This window comes from Clytia hemisphaerica, unplaced genomic scaffold (genome assembly GCF_902728285.1).
Source record: "Clytia hemisphaerica strain Z4C2 unplaced genomic scaffold, Clytia hemisphaerica genome assembly, whole genome shotgun sequence".
Classification (NCBI taxonomy): Eukaryota; Metazoa; Cnidaria; class Hydrozoa; order Leptothecata; family Clytiidae; genus Clytia; species Clytia hemisphaerica.
The window spans coordinates 1,670,698-1,679,857 of NW_027103721.1; positions in this window are offsets into that span (position 1 = coordinate 1,670,698).

The window sequence follows — 9,160 nt, forward strand, 5'->3', positions numbered from 1 at the left end:
TCTCAAAACTTCTAATATTTCTGATTTTTGCTGATGTCAGCAAAATACATCTTGGTGCTCACAAATTTAAAAAAATGACATTTAACACTAATCGTGTTTTAACACTAAACGCATGCGACTAAGAAAAAAATGTACTTGATTCAGTCTTGGTCTTATTAAGTTTGTTTATAAATCTTAGCTAGAGTTAAGCCTCAGATTTTTCTTAATTTTGTTCTTAAAATTTTGTTCTTAATTTTGTTCTTAGGTTTGGCCAATTTTAAGCCTCATGCTCTTATAAAGTTGTTTGTATAAAAAAAGCGTGTATTTTAAACTTTGAGACAAAAATTTTTGTCAAGAAGCTTTTGAAGTAAAATTTTTTTTGTGTCGTCCAGTATACCTATCAACTCTTGTACTGAAAGCTTCAGGAAAGGAGTCATTGATATTTTCGTTGATTAGCTCAAATTCACAGATACCAACATTGAATATCATTCTATATAAGAAAACTTACCCAGTCCTGTTGTGAAAGTTTTTGATACGCATTTTTCATATTAATCTTTGTGTTTTCTCATTTAATTTTTTTATTTGCTTATTTAGGTTGATATCCATAAACGTATCCCTGGACGGTGTGGGAATACCAAATATCAGGTATGATTTTCACTAAAAAAACCTTATTTTCTTCTTTTTTGAAAGTATTACTGCTGATCACCTTTAATCTATCATTAAGAGATTACAAATTTAAAAAAATCTCTTTATTTGGCTGGACTTAAAAAATGTTTGTTTGCAGTCTTCCGACCGACTGTACCTCGAAACCTGCCGACACAAAAAAATAGCTGCAAATTCTAAAGAACGTTTTTAAAGTACTATCTTAAGCTTAAGAATCGTGAATCGTGAACCGCGAATTTCCTTCTTAAGTCTATTTCAAATTAGCTGGCAGTGTTTTTTCAAACCTCCATAACTTTTGATAGAATTTGAATTAAGTAGCAATTTTGTGCTCGTTGAAAAGACAAAATGGAGTGGAATATTGTTATAAAGAAAAACCTCAAAAAAGATCAGAAAAATAAAGATTGAAAATGAAAAAAAAGAAAATCAACTTTTTCAATGATTGTGCTAGAATTATCATTTTCACACGAGTAATTTTTTGATCTTAGAACATCATTAATGTGAAAAAATCTTTCAAAAAAATTTATTCCATCGAAAGATAAAGTCCAAAGTTCATCAATAATTGACTTCAAAAATCATCAAAAACAACAAAAAGAGCCCTTTTTTAAATCAACCTAGGCCAACCAGTGCAAAGTTTTGAGCTGCATTTTTTGATTGAAGGAAAATATTTTTCCGCATTTATGACGTTCTAAGATTGAAGAATTTCTGATACAAAAATGAAGATCATAGCATTACTCTACAAGAAGTTGATTTTCTTTTTCTTCTTTTTCACCTTCGTTTTTCCATTTTTTTAACTTTTTTTCTTTTTTGATAATATTCCACTCCGGATTATCTTTTTAACGAGCACAAAACCGCTAACTAATTCAAATTCTATCTAAAGTTATTGAGGTTTGAAAAAACACTGCAAGCTAGTTTGAAACAGACTTTAGCTTTTCCGTTTTCATTTCAAAATTGCGCAAATGTAATTTGTTTCCGATCAACCGACCCATATCTAAAATCCAGGGTCGGCTGACGGCAAATCAAAATCTTTTAAGTCTAGCCTTTACTGTTAGACTAGTTTTTCTGTCAAGTTTGATTTTCTCGATGTTCGGATTGTATTTTTTACTTGTAGTACTATAGTTTTGACCTTGGTCTTCTATAAACTTTAGTGTTTGAAAAAATGACCAGTTTCAATGTCTCTACTTGTGCAAGATATTGGCAAGTGTCATTGTTTTCGGACGCAGTTCAGTTCAGCGTAGGGGTACTTGAATCTCACCAACCACTTCAAGACAAATCATTAAGCATTGACTATCATTTAGGGTTCTTTGAAAATTGATCTATGTTTCAAGTGTATTGGGGGTGTTTTCTGATGCATATAACACATGATTTTGGCTCTGTGCTCGTGGGAAAATTTCTTGTTTAGTTTTTAACCAAAATCATGACAGGTTGTTTGTTGTAATGACTAATGCAATTTTCTGGCGCTCTAACCGGTTGTTGCCTAGACTCCCTTGTGAGTTACCTGTTTTGGATGAAAGTTGTTTATTATTTTTACCAAGGAATCTAGGAAGGTTTTTTTCTTGGTTTTTCATGACAAACAACAAATAAAAAACAAAAGTATTGAATTGACAATCTTAAAATTTTAAGCATTTTTTAAACCAAGTATAAACTATGTTTTTGAAATTTTGACCAAGAATTTTAGCTGTGTTGGTTCCTTTACTTACTCTGGGCGTTTCCACGTTCTAAAGTAAATTTTCTGAGTTTGTGATGTTGTCTGTATATTTTTGGAAACAAATTTTGAAGGGTTTTGTTTTGTTAAGAGCAAAAACACGTTGGCGCCTTTAGTATGATAAGAAACAATTAAGTGTATTTGTAACCGTTAAGTAAATAAACTTAAAGAAAGATGACCTTTCCTCGTCATGTTTTATATAAGAAAGATTTGATAACAGATTAAAAGAAATCAAAAATACTATGTTTTTGTTTTCCATTGAAGTTGTTTATGTCTTTGATAATATCCGTACATGTTAGTATATGAGTCATCTAAACCCTTCCTTCCTCATGTCTTGAATTCAAGTTTTCTAAAACCATCCCCTTGTCACTGACCCGGTACGATTTTCTCAGTCAGTGGGGTTAAAATAACGGACTAAAGCTCGTTGGGAATTTATATTTTCATGTTTTTTATGGGTGGGGATTTGAATTCCATTGTCAATTCAGTGGGAATGGAAAATAGTACAACATTTTGCAAGAGCCTGTATCACGATTAGGGGTTCATTGATTTGCAATATAAGGTTTTTATCTTAATATTATTACACTAGCTTGAAAAACAAGCATTTGGTGCTTTTGCCAACGACAAAGAAACTTTACGATTCTCCGATAAATTTTTCAGTTTTCTGGCTGTCATCTACAGTAGAAAAGTTAAAACCCGGAAATAACTCGAAAGCCCACGGGAACGCAATTTTTTCTAGTTAAGGGAATTTCAAGTTACGGAGACTACTGGTTTAATATATTAGGTATTGTCAACTTAAGGGACAAGATAACTTGTTCGAATTAGGGAGATATTCGGGTTATAGAGGTTCGAGTTATAGAGATGTCACTGACTACACTTTGAAGATCAAACTGTCCGACTTTTGCATCTTGTTCTTATAAACTTATGAAAAATTGAAGTGGGACACTGGGAGACAAGTGTGCGGTGGGTGGTTTAGTAAACATTGTCTCTTGAATCATGACATTTTGACTAAGGCCTTTTTGATGTACCTTTTTTATGAGTATATTTCAAGTGTTCTCTCAACAATACTGGAGCCACATGTCTTCATTGTGTTCCCTTAAAGGTGTGGGCTGTGGTTTAAAGTTGGCTAATCAGGCCATATTTTAGAAAGACAAGGTAGCGTCCGTTGGTGGCCAAAAAGGACACTTTTTCTTATGTTTTTCCACTAAAAAGGCTGTTTTTATCAAAATTTTAGTAATTTCAAGAGGGGCAGCGTCCAATAATCGGACGCTTACAGGGCATGAAAAATGGCCTGCTAATTTTGAATCTTGTCAGCTTAATAATTATGAAATTTAGTTCCATACCATGCCAAAGATAATAAACTGCGTAGAGTTAAAGGGTAGCAATGAAATTGGACCTAAAGGGTTGATATTGAATGTTTACTTCAGACTAAAAACGGAAAATTTGATATATTCGAGTCTTAGAGAGATACGGCTATTCACTGCAGTGTAGTCTACTGTGCGTCAAAATTCAGATTTATAGGTTTGGTCTTCGGTGATCTTTGATTGGATTAATCTGATTCAAATTTCCTTGTTTTAGCCAAATTTTAGGAAATTAACTGAGAAGAAATGCTTTCTTTTTCTTTCATCCTTTAGAGGACAAATATAAGTCCATTCTGTGAAAATTCAAGTCTCTAGCACTTTCCTATCCGGAATTATCTTGATTCCAATTTAGAGGGATCTCAACCGGGATGAGAACGGGATATAGGGATCTCTCGAAAACGAAAGTGCCCAATAACTGGTGAACAGTTTCATGTAACAAAAAACTTTTTTTCCTACTTTTACATTGCTATATGGAGACTTTATAGACCAAATATCATCTTCTTATGATCACTACTTGAGAAGATACAAGAGATATTAGCCAAAATAATCCCGATTTTACAAAAGTTCCAATGAAAGATCACTGTGATAAAAAAATGTTATGATGCACTAAGGCTGATTTAAAGATACCCCTTTTAATGTTATAGAAAGGCTGTATTAACAAAAGAATTTCTCCAAATTTGTGCTCGCGTGGCATTGGAAGAAAACTGTTCATTTTTTGTTTTAAAATGCTTTGTAAGCAATTGATTGGACAGTGCCGTAGGAAACATTTTCATATTGGGGGGGGGGGCTGAAGTTTAGTGACACCGCGAGGGCCAACGATGGTTTGGCCCGAGGGGGGAAATTTTGAAAATTTGAGCTCTAGATTGCTTAAAAATACACTCAAAACATGCAAATAAAGACAATTATGACAAATTAAAAAAGAAAAACTTTGCATTTTGCAAAATAACCAATTTTGATAAAATTATTGGGGGGCATAGCCCCCCCTGCCCCCCCCCCCAGTTGCTACGGCACTGTTGGAGATGAATGTTCAATGAAATCATTGAAGCTGCACTAACGGACTGTCACCCGTAGCGTGATGGGAGAGGGCAGTGCCCCCATCCCCAGCGACCAATTTTTTTGGGGGTACCGAAGGACAGGGGGAAGAAAAAAGGCACCGGTGATTACTAATTTCAGCGCCTCTTTGCTTTTTCACACCTTAGAATTAGCAGCTTTCAGCTTGCTCCACCCACCATACTACTAACTGTCACTTGACGTTTTTCCAACATTCATTTAACGTTAAATGTACACGTTTGTACTGTTAATGCTCCATGGTAACTCCCGTCACTTTTTCATCTGTCAATGATGTAGAATCTTTATTTACTCAAGGACCCTCTTGGAGAATAAAAATCTCTAAATATAGTTTTTGAAGAGTTTGCAGTATACTGTAAAACAGTCTAAAAATAATCTTGATTTTTGAACTTTTATAAGAAAGAGAAAGTGGGTTAAAAGAAAACAAAGTTCAACCGTCCGGGCTACTTCGATCGACGGTTTGTACCTGAGAAGTTCGAAAAAATGATTTTACGTTGGACTGACTTATTCCGACCCTTTTTCCCAAGATTTGCAAAAAAATTGGCCCTGAATGGGATTGGATGTCCTGACTTTTCTCAATATTAAAAAAGAAAATACTTCTTCTGGTCTTAATGATTATTGCAAAGAGGAGTTTCTTGCATTGTTTATGATTATAATTATGCTTTGTTAAGTTTGGAGTTTTTTTTCTTGAAATGGTCTGGTCCCCGATGACCTACAGCCACTTTCGGTATAACTGCTTAAAAGAAGGCAATTAATTTTGAATTTAATTACCCAACTTTTTCCCTGTTTTTTTCCTCGTAGACGTAGACTTATATTCTCAAAAGATAGAGGAGGTGGCCAAGGAGTCTCTATGATAGTGAATGACTTTTGGTCTGGTTAGAATAATTTTAATGAGGTTTTTATGAAATGACATTTTATTTTTTTTGTTCAAATATATCTAATATAGTTAATACATAATAATTGCTACATACTTATTTGTATATACTATCATGATTTCAATCAAATTACAATTTAATTATCCATATTGACATGTTGATATTACATCTCAAAGCAATTTATCATTTTTCATTACAACCCTGAATCTTTCCGGTTTGTCAAAACTAGAAAACAGGTTTTCACAATAACACTCAATTTCAAATTGAAATAGTAGGGTCATCTTGGTCACGTGCGTTAAAATTATCACAGACCGTCAAACACCCCTACAGATCCGGTGGGACTAGTCTATACAATAGACAGCTCCAGGCTTCTAGGCCTTACTCTTGTAAAGTAGGAGTTTATACACTCAATTTCAAATTGAATAAGAAGGGTCCTCCTGGTCACGTGCGTTAATAAAGCAGGTCTTTTGAATTTATCACAAGACCGTCAAACACCCCTCTCATTGGAAACTTACCTTACCATCTTACCAGGTCGAGCTTGCTAGAATCTTGCTACAAAACTTGATAGATTTGTGACCTTAACAGAGATTTGAAAAAGGTTCAAACTTATAAATGCCGCAGATGAGATCAGTAAAACCTCTAATTAACGGACACTCTAAAAGGTGGACACCTCTGATTAGCGGACAATTTCATTTTCCCCGGCCGTTTCCTATTCAAATCCTCATAAAAAAGTTTCTAAAAGGCGGACACTCAATTAGCGGACCCTCTGATTAGCGGACCCTCTGATTAGCGGACCCTCTGATTAGCGGACAAACTTTTTCGCACGAAATGGCCAAAACCCCTATTTTAGCTCTCCAATTAGCGGACATTGAATATCAAACGGGTTACAGACGTCCAAAATTGAAAAAAAATTTTAGTTATTTTTATTTCAAGCACTTATTAATATTAGTCTTATTATTCAAATTATTTCTACAAATTTCCAGTTTTCCCTTGACCCATTCAACGAATTTAGGTGGGCCAAAGAAATGATAAGTCACTGATTTTCTTTTATTTGTTAAAAACTAAATTGTTGCGTTTTAATAACCTTTCTCTTGTTCTTCTATGGCCTAGTGTCTGCAGATAAGTACTTTAGACCCTAATTTTGTATTTTCGACACCCTGGAATGGCCTAATTTTAAAATTGGAGCTCCGAGATCAAAAGTTTCTAAAAGGTGGACACTTCTAATTAGCGGACACTAACCCCCTTTTCCCCGATGGTGTGCGCTAATTAGAGGTTCCACTGAAGTAATGATGCGTTCTTTAGAAAAAGTAACAAAATTGTTTTATTACTGGTTAACGACCAATTAAATCAAATAAGAGCTTGTAAAAACTCCATCTCGTCCCAAATGCCGCTTCTTCTCACGAATGGATACCTTTTTAATAAACTTTTCAAATTGACTCTGTAACTTATTTATACATAATCTATTGATTTTGAACATTTTTACTGTAATAATTTCATAAAAAATTGTGAGATAAGGGATCTTTCTTTTTCGGATACACTGTTTTTTTTGTTTTTGTTTTTATCTAAAGCGCTGCTTATCCCACACATCTATAAAAACACACACACCTATGTTATTGTTCGCCAATCAGACATGACAAATCCCAGGCACACAACGTTCTTTCAACGTTTATCTAACGTTCACAACGTCTAATAGCGTCAGATGAACGTTGAAACAACGTCTTGTGTCCGCTGGGATACGACGTAATTCAAAGAAAAAGGGCAAAGTCATTAATAAATTTAGTCCGAAAACAGACCTCTTAATCAAAAAATGATTTGTCATCGATTGTTCTTGAATAGCGTGGTGTATCATCAGAAAGAAGTTACGTTTCAAACATCTTCAAAATCGCCCACCTATCTTTCAGATAGCTACTTTGAAAGACCTAACTGCGCACTTTTAGACGTTTTCGATCTACGTAATCCCTTTGAGCTTTGAACTTGGGAGCGAGTTACCTAGCAAAAACACTACTATTATAATCGCCTACTTACTGCCCTTTTTACATAGAATTCACGTCAAGAGAGGTAACTGGAAAACGGAAATCGCAGAAATCTCCCACCCCAGACCAAATGATAATTCTAAAATGATGACTATGTATTCTTTTGAGGTTAGTCATTTGTCACGAGTACGAATGTCAAGTGTCAAATAAGATGAATTTTACTAGTAAAGTAAAGTATTTACGAGGGTTCCTGATTATTGTTTATTTACTTGTCATGGTTAGGCAACTGTCATCACCACAATACATGTCAATCCCCATTTCCCTCTAGACATCCTTGTCCTGCATTGAGGGACTTTGTTATCTGAGACTAAAAAGTTCTATGAGACAGAATCATTGACTTTGAAGCCCGAAGGGCTAGAATAGACTGCATTTTTTGAAATCTAGCGATAGATTTTACTTCCAATCCGGCGTTTGTGTAAAAACCACACACGGACGCTCTGGATGGGAAATGAATCCACTCCCTTCGGGCTTGGTGACTTGGGCAGAACGGTAAGATAGAAGGAGATCTTGTGATACAAATTTTGATAACATTTTTCAAAAAAGTAGTTTCAAGTTTTGGACCTCAGCCGCACAGCGAAGGCTATTACCCCTGGGCCTAAATATTTAGTACAAGGTGTCCTGAAAAAAGTGGAAAATCATTTATATACCATCGGGTACCTAATAGCCGGGGGGCCGCTAATTAATTTTTCGAAAATTTTCTACCCAGGACATTCTTATTCCACCCCCCCCTCCCTTGTTTATTGATTTTTGGGAAATCTTTTTTTGAAAATCCCCTCTTTTGCCCTAATTCTGCTGTATTAGCCTCCTTTTTGAAAGTTTCCAACCCAGGAAATTTTTATTCCAACCCCTGCCCGCTTATTAAGTTTTGAGATTTTTCCAATTCCCCCGCTTATTCCAACCCCCCGGCTATTAGGTACCCGAGAGTAGGTTGAAATCCTTATGCTTTACATGACCTTTATGAGTGTTCTATTTTCAGAAGGCAACTTTTGAGCCGCACATTAAGTTTAGCCTGTAAAAAATCAATGCCAGGTGGCATTGGTGAGATTTGAGTTTATACGTCGATTCATTCCTTCGAACCAATTTCACTTTTTCAGTTGGGGATTGAATACGTCATTCATCGATCTTACTTTATTCTGTTTAGTTCACAGATAGCCTAGACCACGCGCATCCCCAAAATTGATTTTGATATAGGGGATAAAATTCCCGAACCGGCAGGCTGTCGATACCACGAAAACATTCGTAGGGTGCATAAAATTCCTAAATTACTATCTGTCTTAAGTGAACGGGAAGTAATCTTAATAAATAATTGCTGCGTAATTAATTACGTCATAATTTTAAATACCGTAACTCTTTTGGGATATTATGTCACAAAAATTTATGTTTTGTCCAGATCAACCAGTGTGATTTCGGACAGCTCCAATAGGGGACACTATTAAAATATCAAACGTACATAATCTAGCTAATAGCTACTAAATCATATTC